Source organism: Scardinius erythrophthalmus (genome assembly GCF_964197995.2).
Source record: "Scardinius erythrophthalmus genome assembly, chromosome: 2".
NCBI classification, from domain to species: domain Eukaryota; kingdom Metazoa; phylum Chordata; class Actinopteri; order Cypriniformes; family Leuciscidae; genus Scardinius; species Scardinius erythrophthalmus.
Genome location: NC_138222.1, coordinates 66,116,881 through 66,134,923, shown reverse-complemented (window position 1 = coordinate 66,134,923; position 18,043 = coordinate 66,116,881).

Here is an 18,043-nt window from a genome sequence, read left to right as displayed (position 1 = left end):
TCAGCAGCATAGTATACACTGAACTTTTCGAGCCAATCTGCATAAACTTTACTGACAAGTGCTATAGCCAATAAGAACACAGGATACAATACCTTTGACATGTGATTGGTTCTTAGCAGAATGTAAGAATACTACATCCCCCTTCTTTTGAAATAAACAATATAAAGAACATATTGCATATCATATTAAGTGAAAGGAACATTCAGCTTTCAAAAAAAAAACTAGAGCATCCATATAGTATTATACTAAAGTACTAGCATACTGTACGTGTTCACACAATAATGGATTGCCACATACAAAGCGCAAACTACATTGAACATTATGAACACATTTTTTTTTTTTTTTTTTTTTTAAGGGCAGCGATCCGCCTACACCCTTGTACAATCACAGATCCAGAATGACTCTGGGCTTTATCTGGCGTCCGTATCTGGTTCTGTAAGTGACGGATTTGGGCAGGTCACCAGTGTGGTCAGGTGTGTGTATAATGTCATTGTGTGGTGCACTGCTGATTGGTGTTTCACATAGCTCAACATCATCATGTCCCAAGGATATGTCAGAACTGTCCTGAGGTTCCTTCGTGTCCAGGAGGTGACGTCTGTTTCGTCGATATTCCCGTCCATCAGAAGTACGCACGTGATAAAATCTCTCAGTGCCGGCTGATCTGACAATAACGGCTGGTTTCCAGTATCCTTGCTCCTGTACTCTAACTGCCTGTCCTTCCTTGAGCTGAGATAAAGGTCTAGCCGATCTGTCATAATAGCTTTTTTGGCTCTGTTGTTTCTGCAACCTCTTTGCTCTGACATCCTTCCTACTGACGACTTTTGGCAGGAGCTGCTGATTGGTATTTGGTAGGGTTGACCGCAGGCGACGACTCATCAACAGCTGAGCTGGGGACTTGAACCCATCAACAGGGCTGTTGCGATACTCCAGGAGACTGAGGTGTGGATCTCTTTTGTCAGCCTTAGCCTTTTACAGCAACATCTTTGCAGTTTGCACAGATTTCTCTGCTAGTCCGTTACTTTGCGGGTAATATGGACTTGTGGTGGTATGCTTAAATTCCCACGTTCTTGCAAACGTCGCAAACTCACCCGAGCTGTACTGGGGGCCGTTGTCTGAGATGACAGCCTCTGGAACGCCATGTCGTGCAAAAGCAGCTTTTAGTTTGTCTATCACAGCAGTTGAGGTTGTGCTGCTGAGCTTGTCCAGCTCAAAATATCTGCTGTAGTAGTCCACTGTCACAAGATAGTCCTCATTGCTCCAGGTGAACAAATCGGTAGCCACAACTTGCCATGGCCTGTCTGGAACTTTGTGACTGATCATAGGCTCTTTGGTGTTGGAGGGGCGATATGTGAGGCAGATTGAGCATTTCCTAACTATGTTCTCTATTTCCTTCCCCATCCCAGGCCAGAACATGATGTCACGGGCTCTCTGCTTGGTCTTCTCGATGCCTAAATGACTGGCATGTACACGTGACAACATGTCTGAACGAAAGCTCGTGGGAACGACAATCTTTTCACCTTTGAAGATTATTCCATGCAGGTACGAAAGCTCATCACGGTGGTTCCAGAACTCTGACACACTCACAGGACACTTCCTCTTTTCCTCAGGCCATCCTCTTTGTATCACTCCTTTCAGTGTCTGGAACTGTGGGTCCTTTTCAGTTTGAGCTCTGATTTCCTCCAATTTTGAGTCACTGACAGGAAGACTGCTGTACACTGTGTTCACTTGAATATCCATACCCTCACTTAGGCTTGTGTCCTGGTCAGACAGCGACTTTCTGGACAATGTGTCTGCGACAGGGATATCCTTGCCTGGTCGATGCACAATGGTGAAATTGTACTTTTGGAGCTGAAGGATCATCCTCTGTAGCCTTGGGGGAACTGATGCCAGGGATTTCCGCATTATTGACTCAAGGGGCTTGTGGTCACTTTCAACGACGATTTGACGGCCATAGATATATTGATGGAAACGCTTGCAGCCAAATAGTATGGCAAAGAGTTCTTTCTCAATTTGAGCGTAATTGATTTCACATTCAGAGAGTGACTTTGATGCGTACGCGATAGGTCTTCCATCCTGCAACAGGACTGCCCCGAGCCCATACTTGGAAGCATCAACCTGTAACCTGATCTCTTTGAGAGGATCGAAATAGGCCAAGACTGGTCCTGGTATGCATGTGAGTAGCCCTTTTATCTTCTCAAAGGCTTTGTCATGCTGGGCATCCCAAACGAACTCACTTGACTCCTTTAGGAGCTGTCGCAGTGGTGCGTTGACATCAGAAAGTCCAGGTGCAAATTTAGAGAGGTAATTGATCATACCTAGCACTGTCTCGAGTTCTCCTTTGTCTTTAGGTGGCTCCATGTCTCTTACAGCAGCAACTTTGGCAGGGTCTGGCTTTACTCCCTCAGCAGTGAGTAGATGTCCAAAATAGCTCACCTCTGTAGCACAGATGATACTCTTTTCTGGATTGAGCCTGACTCCTCTCTCTCTGGAACGCTGCAGCATACCATGGAGGTGTTCATCATGCTCAGCTTTGGTCTTACCATGGATGAGAATATCATCAACAATGGCCATGACCCCATTCAAACCTTCATACGTTTCATCAATTTTTCACTGGAACTCGTCCTGGGCCGAAATCAGTCCGAAGGGAAGACGTTGGAAACGGTAACGCCCAAAAGGTGTGTTGAAAGTGGTCAGCCTTGAAGAATCCTCAGTGAGCTTAATAGCCCAATACCCTGATCTAGCATCGAGGACGCTAAAATAACGGGCCCCAGCTAGCTTGGACGTTATATCTTCAAGAGTAGGTAATGGGTAATGAGGTCGCTTAATGGCCTTGTTAAGGTCCCTTGGGTCCAGACAAACCCTTAGCTGAAACCCTTAGCTGTGCGTGGTTTTTCAGCTACAACCATAGAGTTAACCCATTCGGTAGGCTCAGTGACTCTAACGATGACATCTTGTCTTATCATGCTCTCAAGCTCCTCTTTGAGACGGCCGCGTAGTGCGAGAGGAACACGTCTGGGTGGGTGGACTACTGGGGTTGCATGCGGATCTAAGTGTATGGTACACTCACCAGGAAATAGTCCAATTCCCTTGAAAACATCTGCAAACTCCTTCAAGATTGGCACTTCCATCGGTGTTTCTGTAACAGATAGTACTAATTTGATGAGGCCAAAGTCAATGCATCCTTTTAGACCTATGACAGGGGGTGCATTTGTGTCGACTACATAAAATGTCATGGCCATCTCAATGTCTTTGTGCTTGCATTTCAGGTCACATTTGCCTTTTACCGCCAGGCGTTCACCACCATAGCCAAACAAGGGGCGAGATGTCGGTTGCAGAGTGCACTGAGTGTTCAGCTTGTCATACTCATGCAGGGGAATGACGTTGGCAGATGATCCAGTGTCTAGCTTGAACTTGACTTCAAGTTGTTTTGGACCTATTTTAATATACACAAAGGCTTGCTCTGTGTCTGAACTCTGTCTGCCCTGTGTCACCGAGTCAATAAACAGCTCTTCATACTCATCAACTTGGTCTGAATGTTCTTCACTTATTGCATGGACAGTTTTCTCACAGCTGGAGCGACAGACTTTTGCAAAATGGTTTAATTTACCACATATTTTGCACACCTTTCCTTTAGCAGGACAGTGAGATCGATCAGCGTGAGGTTTGTTTCCACAGTAGCCGCATCCTTTGTGGTGCACTGGGGTAGCATTTCTAGATTGCAAATTCTCGCTGTATTTCTTTGTGTATTTAGCGTTACGTTGCTTTGGAACTGCTCCTTTTGATGTATGGCGGGAGATTGCGTGCACTGCATGTTCACGTGAAGCATTCATGCTGCTTGAAATTGTTTTTAGCTGTGCTTGCGCCAACTCATGAGATCTAGCGACATCTATCGCTTTTTCGAGCGTTAACTCGGAGCCCACATTCAAAAGTTTCTCCCTCACTTTCGGTGAATGTATCCCGAACACAATGCGATCGCGGATCATCTCATCACTGTTTGCATAATTACAGTCCTTGACAAGAAGACGCAGGTCTGTCACAAACTGCTCAAAAGGCTCACGGTCTCCCTGCATTTTTTCATGGAATTTATAACGTGCAAATATCACGTTCGCTTTGGGTTCAACGTATGCCGTGAAGCGGTCATAATATGACTTTAAAACTTTTGCCTCGTCTGCAGACAGTGACCATGTATTAAAAATATCACGGCCCTTCTCTCCGACCCATAGGAGAAGATAACTACATTTCTCATCCTCACCCTTTTTCTTCAGGGGTCCGCTGAACATCAGCTCCGCGTGCTGCTGAAACTTGCGCCATGCTTCAGGCAGGTTAGTTGCGTCCCAGTTCATCGTGGGCATTGGAACTCCAGCGGTATCCATCCTTGTTCATATGATCCCTTCACTCTGACACCATGTTATGCTTTCGTTATGATGATTCGTGTTCAAAATGACTCTGGGTGCACGCAGAACAGTTTTATCATGAGGATTTATTAGTTCGACTCAGACTCGCAACATGAGTGTTAATAATAATAATAATAATAAGTTTTATTTATATAGCGCCTTTCCAGAGCTCAAGGACACTTTACAATAGACAAACAACAATAAAGGCAGTTGACAAAGACAGCAGACAGAACAACAGTAGGCAGTTGAGAGTGCAAGTACAGTAAGTGAAAAATGGGTAGATGGGGAGGCAATCAGCATAATACAGACAGATATAACTTTGAAAAAAAAATAAAAAAAAAAAAATAAAAAAAAATTAAGAATTATAACATTCAGAAAATAGGTGAGTTTTGAGCATGGATTTGAATTCAGAGATAGTGTCAACAGAACAGAGTGATCGGGGGAGAGAGTTCCACATTTTGGGCGCAACAACACTGAATGATCTGCCCCCCATTGAAGCAAGACGATGCCGAGGGACGACGAGAAGGCTAGAATCAGCGGATCGTATAGAGCGAGTCGGGGTGTAGGGGAGAAGCAGGTTACAGAGATAGGGGGGAGCCAGGCCGTGCAGAGACTTAAAAGTGAGAAGGAGAATTTTGAATTTGATACGGTAAGCCACAGGAAGCCAGTGAAGATCATGCAGAATTGGGGTAATATGTGCAGAACGCTTGGTGTGGTTGAGTAGTCTGGCAGCAGAGTTTTGAATGTATTGTAATTTGGAAATGGAGCTAGCTGATAGGCCAATGAAAAGTGCATTGCAGTAATCGAGACGTGAGGTGACAAATGCATGGATGACAGTTTCAGCATCTGAGATACTGATAAAGGGACGGAGCTGAGCGATACGACGTAAATGAAAGAATGCCAATTTAGTGATAGAATTAATGTGAGAGTGGAAAGATAGATTGGAATCGAAAATTACACCAAGATTTTTAATAGTACTAGATGGTTTGATAAGAGAGCCAGCGATCTCACAGGTGAAGTTGGTAGGAATTTTATTAGTGAGTGACGGAGGTCCAGTGAAAATAATCTCAGTTTTGTCCATGTTAAGTTTTAGAAAATTTGAATGAAGCCAATCTTTTATTTCATGTACACAAGCAGAGATTTTGTCAGTTGTGAGAGATAAAGTAGATGTACAGGTAGTATATAATTGAATGTCGTCAGCGTAAAAATGATAATTAAAACCATGACGGCGGAGGATCTGACCAAGAGGTATTATATAGATTATGAATAACAATGGCCCAAGAACGGATCCCTGAGGGACACCTTGCTTCAGGGGGACAGTAGGTGAGTGAAAATTCTGAAGTGAAATGTAGAACAGTCTGTCAGAGAGATAGGAGGAAAACCAGGAAAGAGCAACACCAGAAATACCCACATCCGAAAGGCGCGAAATGAGTAGTTGATGGGAGACGGTGTCGAAGGCAGAGCTGAGGTCAAGCAGCAGGAGCATAGACAGAGAACCAGAGTCACCAGAGAGAAGCAGATCATTCAGTACCTTAACTAGTACAGTTTCAGTACTATGCAAAGGGCGAAAACCAGACTGAAAAGGATCAAAAAGATTATTTTCAACTAGAAAAGACTGAAGCTGGGAGGCAACAGTACTTTCTAGTAATTTAGCTATGAAGGGGAGATTTGAAATGGGACGATAATTAGATAAAACTGAGGGATCAAGGTTGGGTTTCTTGAGAACAGGGGTAACAGCTGCAGTTTTGAGTGACAGAGGAAATGAAGCAGAGGTAAGAGATGCATTGATGAAGTGAGAGATAGGTGCAGCAATAGCTGAATGGCAACGTTTCAGAAGAGTAGTAGGAGCAGGGTCAAGATGACAAGATGAAGGGTTGGATTTCAAGATTAACTCAGAGACAGAAGAAGGAGTAGACAGAGAAAAGAAAGACAGGGATTGACCAGGTTGATTTGGCAGATAACTAATGTTCGTAGCATCATTAAAGAGGCACTGGTTTACGGCATCTGTCTTTTCTAGCAAGTAAGTCAAGAATGAAGTGCAAAGTTCATCAGAAGCTAGAGCAACATGAGACGGAGGTTTGGTGAGTTTATTTATTGTGTTAAATAATGCTTTTGGCCTGTTACTTGATTTATTAATTGTAGCAGATACAAAACTGGAACGAGCCAGGTTCAGGGCCGATTTGTACTTTTTGATATGCTCAGTAAATGCCAAATGGTGAACAGTCAGGCCAGTTTTCCTGTAGTAACGCTCAAGCCGTCTACCAGTGGCCTTTAAGATACGGAGCTCAGGAGTGTACCAAGGAGACGAATGTGTGGAAGGGACACTTCTGGTCTTGACAGGAGCATGCTTATCGAAGATATCCGCGATTATGGTGTTATAGTTAGATAGTATCAGTGAGGCTGAAGAGATATCAAAGACATCAGAGAGATTAGAAGAGGAAACGGAGGTACAAAATAATGCAGTATCAACAGCTTTGAGATTGCGGTAAGATATGACTGTAGTAGAACAATTCTTAAGCATAGGCAGGCTGAGGCTAAAATCAAGAAATTTATGATCAGAAATACCAGTGTCAGTAGAAGTGATGGAGGAGATATTGGCCCTTGATGTACAGATCAAATCAAGGGTGTGACCACGGGAATGAGTGGGAAAATTAACATGCTGAGTCAGATTAAAACATTCAAAGATAGAAAGTAACTGGTTGGTGTTAGAGCAAACAGCATCAACATGAATATTAAAGTCACCAAGCAGTAGAATGGGAAATGACAATGAGCAGGCAAGGGTCAACAGTTCGCTGAGTTCAGAAAAGAAGTTAGACAGGACCTTAGGAGGTCGATAGAGCAAAATAATTATGAGAGAGTCAGCCTTCAAAACCATGTACTCAAATGTACTGGTATCATGAAAGTCAAGTTGCTTGATACGGAAGTTATCACGATGGATGATAGCAAGACCACCCCCTTTACCATGGGGTCGCGGTCTGGACAGATAATTATATCCATCTGGCGTAAGTAGATTTAACTGTAGAAATTCTTCAGGAACTTGCCAAGTTTCAGTAAGAAGAAAAATGTCAAGGTTATTGTCAGTGATCATTTCATTGAGATAAGGGGCTTTGTCCGAAATTGATCGACAGTTCAAAAGTGCAAAGTGATGATGCGATGGATTCAAATTAGGTGTATGTTGCAGATCGCTATCAGTGAGATAGATCAGAGAACGCTGAATGGTGGGACCGGCAGGCAGTTGTCTAGGCATGGAAGATAGTCTATTGTTGGTCCAGATGCAAGGAGGAGCATCAGTCTTTGAACAGAAGGAACTCAAGAGTGTGCGCCGCGAACGGTGTATGTATCTTGGGCGACGGAGAATCCCTAGTCTCTGGCAGTATTCATACGTCACCGAATCAAGACGCGGGCGGCAGTTAAAGGCCCTCAGTTGTGATGTAGAATATTCGATATCCATCACAGATGTAAGACAAAAAATAATGCAGAGGAAAAAAGAAAAAAATGTTTTTGCACAAGGCATGTTGATGCTGAGAAAGTGAAAGCCCAATCACAAGCAAAACCACGTTAGCCAAACCTGAACGTCACTTCACCAAAACAGCTGACTAAATAGGAGGCAACGCACCCAGATAGTAAGCAGTAAACAAACAGCGCAACTGACAGAGAGAGCAGTAACTCACCCATCCGAGGAGCCGAGTGTGGTAGAGATGTAACAGTGGAAGAAAGCTCGCAGCAGCCCGATGGCAGACTTATCAACAGTTCAGTTCAGAGTTTAAACAGTGGAAAAATGGAGTAATCCAGCCAGGCGCGAAACAGATGCACAGACACGCACAGTATTCTCAACGTCTTGCAGACAGCAGAGGTGGTCAGTGCAGTGACAACAGTCCAGGTCAGTGAGCAATAGTGAAAAACGGAGTAATCAACACAGAGTTCCGATGAAAAAGAAAAAATATCCGAACCGGACAAACAGTACAAACAATCCAGGATTCGAAGCGGCAGCACAAACGCGCACAGCGTACTCGACCCGTGTTCACTCTTCAGCAGCATAGTATACACTGAACTTTTCGAGCCAATCTGCATAAACTTTACTGACAAGTGCTATAGCCAATAAGAACACAGGATACAATACCTTTGACATGTGATTGGTTCTTAGCAGAATGTAAGAATACTACAGTACCTGCTCGAACTGAGGTGGTTCTGCAGGATGGATGGACGGCCTTGGCTTTCCATCCTAGAGATTTGGGCAGAAAGAGGTGCTCAATGACGGCCTTTTTAAGAGGAGGGAGTTTCTCATAGCCCTTTTGCTCGGTGCCATCAATGGAGGTGAGGGCGGTGGAGGCTGAAGAATGGAAGTGGGCCGAGAAAGGGGCGCGCCACGACTTGGTGAGTTCATTGTGAATGGTGTTTATTGGACCGTTTCAAAAGGGAACTCATGGTTAATTTATTTAGGCTATTATTGTTGTCATTTTAGTAGCCTCAAGCCCAGCGCTTGCTCCTGTGCTGCAGCTGTGAGTTTCACGGAGGTATTTAGCAGTTAATGTGACTGTCATGTTTGCGGCACTGCAGCTTTTTTCTTCATTTGTACTATAGAAGCTACTGGGCTTTGTGGTTTGTCTCATTGCTGTAGCAGGATTGCTGCTTTGATGATTTTATATTTCACACTAATGCTGATGGTTGCAATCACCCTGATCTTTGCTGTTGGCTCAGGCTCTGGACACATTATAGTATTATATATTGTTTGGTTAGCTTGTTACTTTCACTTTTATGTTATTTATACTTCAATCTTGAACAGTGACTGAAAGCTTTATATGGTATAAAGTTAATATTAATATTAATAGCAGTAATATTTAATGCCCAAAATAATCACTTTTCTCCACATACAGTAAAAGTGTAAAAGTAATGTTCAGAAAGAATCACAAACTGAATCGCTAAAGGAACCCAAACTAATTTATTTGGTGAATGGATTCAAATTATTCAAATGACTGAGATGAATCAAAATCCAAGGTGTAAAAAACATTTAAAATGATTCCCTGTAAATGATGGAACAACGGCAGAATATGTATCTCTTTTTCCTCTCCAAATGAATGAACTGAATGCATGTTAAAAATGAAAATTGTTACTGTTTCTCATAAATAATGTGTAATATGACACTAACCTGTTGAAATATGCATGTTGCTCTTCTGTCTGGTCAGACTCTGAGCTGCTCTTCTCTCTGTTATTGTTCAACATTGTAGCATATGAATCTGTACAATCTGTAAAATATGATTTGAATAAACCATTAATAATTAATCTTTAGTTCTGTAAATTGTTCTGGGCTGTTCCAGCTTGTGGCTAATATGTATAAACAGTTGTTGTCATTCACATCAGAGGAAACATATCTAGAAAACAGAACATTGTAAAGACTTGAGGAGAGACTCTTTTCACTGGAGCGGTAATCAATACTAGTAAGAATCAGAACAATCACAGCCTAATGGTATGAATCTCTTCCTAACGACTGCTGGGCGATACAGCTAAAACAATTATCACAATATCATTTTTCATATCATTCGGTATTGATAATTATTGAAACATTTTATAACCTTTTAAAACAAAGACCAGTAGAATTTGTTTGGTTTCAGAACAGCTGAAATGAGTTAGTTCAATCAACTCTGAGTTGACCTACTCTGAGTTAAGCGCGTTCACCACAACTATAAAAAGCCATTATCAATGGAGCGCAGATATTACGAGTCACCATGGCAACAGCGCCAGACAAAAAGAGGAATTACTGTTATACAGTGTTGGGTGTAATTAATTACCAAGTAATCTAAATATTGTGATTTAATTAAAGGGATAACTCTTAATTCTTCTGTAATTTAAAATAAAATCTGATGTAATTACATTAAATAGGCTACTGCATAGACTATAGAGAACAATTCTGTATAAAACAATAGTGGATTTAACATACATTTTTAAAAGGTATATTTTTTATGTAACCTTCTCCCTCTACACACTTGGGTCAATTCAAGCATTCATGCAATTGTATATTGTTTATTTGAAAGCATTGAAAGTGCTGTTTCTTGTCTCTCCTTGTATTGTTCAAGTGGTTGAGGTTGATATGGGATTTAGTAATTAGTAATAAGTAGACCAATACTTTCTAAAGATAGTAATTATTACATTAATCTAATTACACTGTTGAAGATAACATTGATAACTATTTTAGAGTAACTTACCCAACTGTTATAATATCAGAGGTGAAACTGGAAGAACAGTATGTTATTCAACCTAATTTTAATTTTCATGTGGAGCAATCCTGCAGGCATTAAAAGAGCATGGCAGCAGCTGAAAATTAAATATAAAAACATAATTCAATCAGGTAAGGCTTGAGCATATCATGGGTGTAGGCTACCTGACTTTACAAACATTTGACATATTAAATAACTAAATAGCATCCAGTGTCTTGCAGTGCAGCAGCATTTACAGCTGAGGGAATTCCTGGAGGGACTTCAGAGCCAGTCACTCCCAAAGATCCAAGGGCCTTCATAAAATGTAAGAGGTTTACATATGTGTTATTTTTTTATATAGGCTATTTTTGATATTTCCATTTATTTTACTTTGAGGTTGGGTTTTTTGTTGGTCCTAACAGATTCTGATGGTAATATCTGTCTTTTGGAGCCTCCTGTCCCAACAGAACCCCAGGCAATCGTAAGTGGTCTACTCAATACACCAGAAATTAAATAGTGTTATAAAGTGCACTCGACCAAATGCTCATCTTCACAGGATGATGAGGATAAATAGTTTCTGCTGCCACAGAGAGGCCTACAGAGGTAATGTTAATATTATGTGTCTACACATCAAACAATCTACCTATTCAGATTTTTTCCAATTTTTATGTGGATAATCTAAGTTTAAATCTAAGTATAAACGGGTATTCTTATCTCTCCCCGCCCCCCCCCCCCCCCCCCCCCCCCCCCCCCCGCCCCCAGAGTGTGGAAGAACAGCAGGAGGACGGTCCAGCAACTTCTGGTGCACAGATGAACAGTTCGGTGAAAAATAAAGAATAGAAAAAAACTGCAGTAAAAATAGATATATTTTATTTATTAATAAAAATTTACTGAAAGAATGAATGAGGTGTTTAAACACCGCTTCCCCTTTAAAACAGGGGAGGAGACCGATAGAAACTCAGGGTTTACCGAAGAAAACCTGCTCCCGACGAGGTTAGGTTCACAGAGTAAGTCACCATGGTAATTGACTCTGAGTTTAAGTTACCTCTCTTTCAGAAACGGGCTTGACTTACTCTGCTTTCCTAGGTTTAACATACCTCCCATTCTGAAACAGAAAACTCAGAGTTTCCCTCATTTCAGGGTTAACATACTCAGAGTTTTCACTTAACCTCCTTTCTGAAACAGGCCCCTGGTATTTTAAGTTGTTTACAGACCGTATTGTATTGTAGATCTCTAGGTATATACCTAGAGATCTACAATACAATACGGTATATATATATATATATATATATATATATATAGTTTTATAAAAAAAAAAATTTAAAAAAAAAACTTACCCATACCCAAGGCTATTCATGATAAATGAACCCGTACCTGATGCTAAACCTTGGAGTATTCAGAAACCTGTCAGACTCAAGCCAGGTAGCAGACCACGCCACGTCAACCCATTTTCCAATCTGATTGAACCCTGTCTTCTCATATGTCAGTGTCACATATGTTCTTTTTGCTTAGGCCAGCAGCATCTCAGAGTCTCTTCACTGATGCAGATGAATTGGTGTTTAGTGTGTTTGAAACTTCTAGCTGAGCATCAGTCAGGAGCCTTTTTCTCAAACTAGACACTCTCATGTTTTCTATTTTCGATCTATATCATTATCTTGTTGTTGTGCATCTGGGTCTTGGGCTGCTTTTTCCCCTGTGCTGGTTTCCTTTTTCTTTTCAACATAGTAGTGTCAGTTGTAGCCTTACTCTCTCAGATCAAGAAGATCTGGTTTAGAACATTGAGCCGCTATACAACACGTGGTCCTGCAGATAAACTTGAAGAGATTGTTCAGATCCAGCGTCATCAGACTTGGGATCTTAATTTTTTTTTTTCTTATTTAATTGTCATTTACTTTGTGTATGTTTACTTGTTTTTTTGTTTGTTTGTTTTTTTTTTTTTTTTTTGTAGAATAGGCTTGCTGCAGCTACTTGTACTACTTACACTGAAATACACTAAACTTCCATGCGCACTTATATTATCAAAGCTAGTTAAACACATTTTTACCATCACCTCAGTAAAAATGTTTTAATAACATTTGTATTGTTTTACATATTGGAAAAATAACAGAATATGTTGCTCACCTTTAAGAGTTTGCTTGTTGAAGTTCTTGCAGTGATATTGATGATATTGTATAGTGAAACCTACTTTTGTCCTATATATATCCTGCTAGCATTGGGTGGAGGCATGTGGAGTCATACGTACATAGAAGATCGGTAAAAGAGTGCATAAGATTAGATAACAATGGTATTTTTCACTTCCTCATCTCTCTTTTTGCCTTCCTGGAATGAAACCCCATTTGTAAAACCAGTTTGAGAAAACATATGTAGTCACGCAAGTAAATATGCTTAGTGAAACAATAAAAAACTCTTTCTTACCTCAACAAACTGACACAAAAATGATAAAAAAAAAAAAAAAGACGCCATAAAGTATGGAAATGAAAATGACAAACACGCAAAAACGAAAACCAATAAAACCGGTTACTTCTCCAAAAGATGTAAAGATAATGCTTGCCAAGCACCAAATGAAAGTAGATGTGGATTTTGGTCAGTAGAAACTTGATGAACAGATAAAATTAAACAATAGCAGTTAGTAATCACGCACATTTCACAATCATGTGACAAACAGATGGTTACAGAGAAAAAATATAGCTGCAAGCAGCGATTCGTGGCCAAGCCGCTGAAGCAGCTGCAACAGCAGTGCAGAACAGGAAGAGCAAACACAGCAGAAATTGAACATACATGAAAAAACAGCTGGTTCAGAAGTACAGGTGAAAATGAACTCAAAATGAACAGAAGTTCAGATGAGAATGAACACAGAATGAACAAAACATACTTATTTCTAATTCAAGAGAAAGAAAGATTAATACAATGCTTGAATAATAGGAATATAAATTACACAATATTCCACACAATTTTTCTAAAGTCGTCCCACATGGGACTCAAACCCAATATCTCTGGATCAGCCCACATGGAAATAATCTATATGAGGAGGATATATGCGCATATATAAACCTATATGCAGTTTACATATATGCTGCATATATACAGCATATATGCACATATATGTTAATATATATGCTGCATATATGCGTATATATGCCACATATATAGGCAAAATTGAGGTGCATATATGTGCATATACGGGCCATATAGGTCTCCTGTATTGCTTCTTTATATCCACATATAAGTACATATAATATGTCTCCTATGTAGCTCATGGCAGGATCTGGTCATTTTGTAGCTCATATCTCACTTTGGCAACTTTCATACATGATGCCTAGCTCAGATAGGCACATCTATCAATTCGAAGCCCACGGAGTATGAGGCGCCACGTAGGATTTAAATCAAACTTCGCTTATCAATACATACATAACACACGTGCATATACACCTATAAATTACTCGCATATACATGTATACTATCGGATGTTCAAAATACAAATATGAAATACACGTGCACACTAATATGAAATCCATACCAATACATATTATGTTAGTAATGAATGCATATACACTTGTGAATAACTTGGATATACATATAAACTTGACGCAAGCATACACCTATAAATACTCGCATATACATATAAACTGCATGCATATACACCTATAAACACTCGCACATACATATAAACTCGATGCGCGCATACACATCCATAAAACACTCGCACATACATACAAAATAAAACGTGGATGCATGTTTTAGTTGTGTGTATATATGTATATGTGAGTGATTTCATGTGTGGATGTGCGTGAACTTTTCAGTGCAACCGGAAGGCATTTCAGTGTCTTTTCAACTCATTTTTTTAAGTCAGTTTCATGTAATTTAACCTTCTATATGCATTATGTTCTAACCATGAAATATTTGATCAAATAAGTTATGAAATAGCTTCAATCATAAAAATACAAAAAGATTTTTTGGGGCGACTTAGGGAATCGTTGCCACATGACACTGTACCACAATGGAAAATGGTCAAAAAAATTAGTTTAAATTAATAAATCAATTTGTTATTTATACATAAATACAACTACAATAAAATAAACACTTCAGTAACTGCAATCATATTGTTGATGGTACTGTCTATAAAAAATAATCCCAATGGGGAAATACATTACTGCAATTCCACTGTGGTACAGCGTTGCCATACGGCAACATACCTATTTTTCCATAGTGGTACAGCGTTGCCATATGGAAACATTGATATTTTCTCAATTTGCAGTAAAACTATATTAGACAAAATTGATTTGTCAATAAAAATATCTAATTTACTAATAAAAGATGCTGCAAAAAAATCCGGCGACTCAAAATGGGGGTTGGAGGTAACGAAAAAAAAATAAAATAAATGCACTGCCTATGTAGCTTCTTTGCAGGGGCGGCGCCAGAGAATTTTTAGCGCATGTGCTGAGGGGGTGCTAGATCATTGACAGGGGGAGCTGCGCAAAACTTGGCCACTAACTATTTAATATTCAATTATTTTAATGATCACAATTAAAGTTTTAATTTTATTAAATTGAACAAGCGCAACATTCAGCATTCAATCAAATATTCTAAAAGATGTAGGCTATTATTAATAATAATGTTATTTCAACATAATATCTCGTTATTTCGACATAATATATGTGCGTGCAACAAGCAAGATGTGCATTTGTTAATCCGGTGATGCATGCATTGATTGTTATTAATAAACTAGTGTTTTCTGACAGTGTCGACTGCATAGATGAAGTTGACGATCGCCATCTCCGTAGTGAAAGTGCCTATAGAGAGAAATGCTCATAATGGATAACATAATCAGAGAATAGCCTTTTTCTTTTTTCTTTTTGAATTATTTTGTTTATTTCAAGCATTTCAAGCTTTGTGTATTTGATGTATTCAGGATTCAGGATTTTAGACATGAATCTCTATAGCTTCCCCATAAGCAGTGTGGTGCATTGACCATGACTTACCCCCGACAGCGTCCTGTGAGCCGAGCTCCGGTCCAGTTTTGGTCAAGATGAAATTAGTCCGGCAAGTTTGCTGGGGTCACGGCAATAAAGCTTTTTTCTTCTCAAATCAATATGTGTTCAAAAGAGTGATATATTTGCGTCACAAAACCGCTGTCTATGGAGAGGTCAGACCTCGTAATGGCTTGGCACTATTTTCTCCCCCGTCATATCACTGCGCGCTGCCGCTAACTACAGCCAGCTGGGAGCCGCGCACGTGTCACTTTGTTTACAGCTCGTAAAGAGAACGATAACATGTCTGACTACAGCAGCGACGATGACAACATTGACTTCGACACACAGCCAAAAGGATATCTTTTGGGATATCAAAAGGATAGTTTCTTTATCTTCGCCAGTTTGGAGTTCACATTGAAGCCCAGAGCAATGAGCCAAAGTCGCCTCAGAGCAACATCTGCCACAAGAAATCTTTAAAATGTGTGAGGAGAAAGCGCCACATCTTTGTTTGTACAGTCCGGATAGTCACAATTCCGCACCATTTTCTACAAAGCTTGTACAAACTGATCGCTCTTGGTGAGTAGCTATGTTAGCTCGTTCGTGTAGCTGTTCTGAGCACGTAAACACTGCTGTAAACACTGCTGAACAACTGAAAAAGTGGTGTGCGCCTGCGCAGCTCGCAGTTGGCTGTAGATAGCGGCAGCGCGCAGTGTTATGACAGGGGAGAAAATAGTGCCAAGCCATTACGAGGTCTGACCTCTCCATAGACAACGTTTTAGTGACGCAAATATATCACTCTTTTGAACACATATTGATTTGAGAAGAAAAAAGCTTTATGGCCGTGACCCCAGCAAACTTGCCGGACTAATTTCATCTTGACCAAAACTGGACCGGAGCTCGGCTCACAGGACGCTGTCGGGGGTAAGTCATGGTCAATGCACCACACTGCTTATGGGGAAGCTATAGAGATTCATGTCTAAAATCCTGAACTATCCCTTTAAGGTCACTCTGAAATTCATGTCGATCTGCATGAGGATGACATCCCTTAAAGACTTCCTTTTACACTGAAAAACCTTCCGTTTGCACTGAAAAGTTCACGCACATCCACATATGAAATCACTCGCATATACATATACTAAAGCATGCATCCACGTTTTAATTTGTATGTATGCGCGAGTGTTTTATGGATGTGTATGCGTGCATCGAGTTTATATGTATATGCGAGTATTTATAGGTGTATATGCATGGAAGTTTATATGTATGTGCGAGTGTTTATAGGTGTATATGCATGGAAGTTTATATATATATATGTATGCGAGTATTTATAGGTGTATGCGTGCGTCAAGTTTATATGTATGCAAGTTATTCACAAGTGTATATGCTTTCATTACTAACATACACTGTAAAAAATAAAATCTTAAAAAAACGGTCAAATGACTGTCAGCAATGGCTGCCATACAAAAATCGTAAAATTTATATAAAATATCCTCATTTAAATAAGTGCAAAATACTTTTACAGAAATCTTCATTAATCTTTTTTAACAGAAACACAGTTATTTCTCATTCTTTTTTCTGAAATTTGTACTGAAAAACTTGCAGTTAATTACATGCATGATTTGCTGTGACTATATGTCACTGCATCATCAACTACACATTTACTGTCTTTAAATAAAGCCACATGCAGCATATCATCAGTGTTTCTCTGCTCATCCTGAACTGAAACTCAGGCTCTACTCTTCAACACAATGGTGACACACAAAGCACACCATACAGAAACACTTTAAACCCAAACAGAACATTAAACACTACCAGATCTCTCAGGATCTCAGCATCTTCACTTATTACAATCCAGACTTTATTTCTTTCATACTAACATTCTTATTGAGAATTAACAGAGGTTTAGAAGTTGAAGTTTTATTGAAAAGAATAAAGTTTCAAAGAACAGTGTTTGCTTTAGTTGGGCTCTTGACCTTTTAGTTTTTAACATGAGTGTTTCACTGACTGTTTTAACTGTGTGTCTCTGATGCATATTTGTTATGGTAAGAATCCAAGAGAAACTCAGATCAGATGATGCTGGTCACTTTTTAGTGATAATAGTCATCATGTAGTGTTCTGCTTCATTAATAACATCTGAAGTGTAATATCTGATTAAGTTGTTAAATATTAGTTGCTAATTTTGCATGACAAAACTGCCATGGAACATCCTGCAGAGCTGTGATACTCAGATTTTTATTAAGTCATTATACAGAAAATGTTTTGACAGGATCATATAGACTCACTCAGACATCAAGAATCAGCGTATGAATCGCAACAATGATGACAATGAAAAAAAATCTGAACTACTATAAAGTCACAAAAAGGCTTTGTTGGATGTCACCATTGTTGAGATCCATATGTTGATTCTTGATGTCTCTATACTACTAAAAAAATGAACCAGCTCAAAACTTTTTCTGTATATATATATATATATATATATATATATATATAT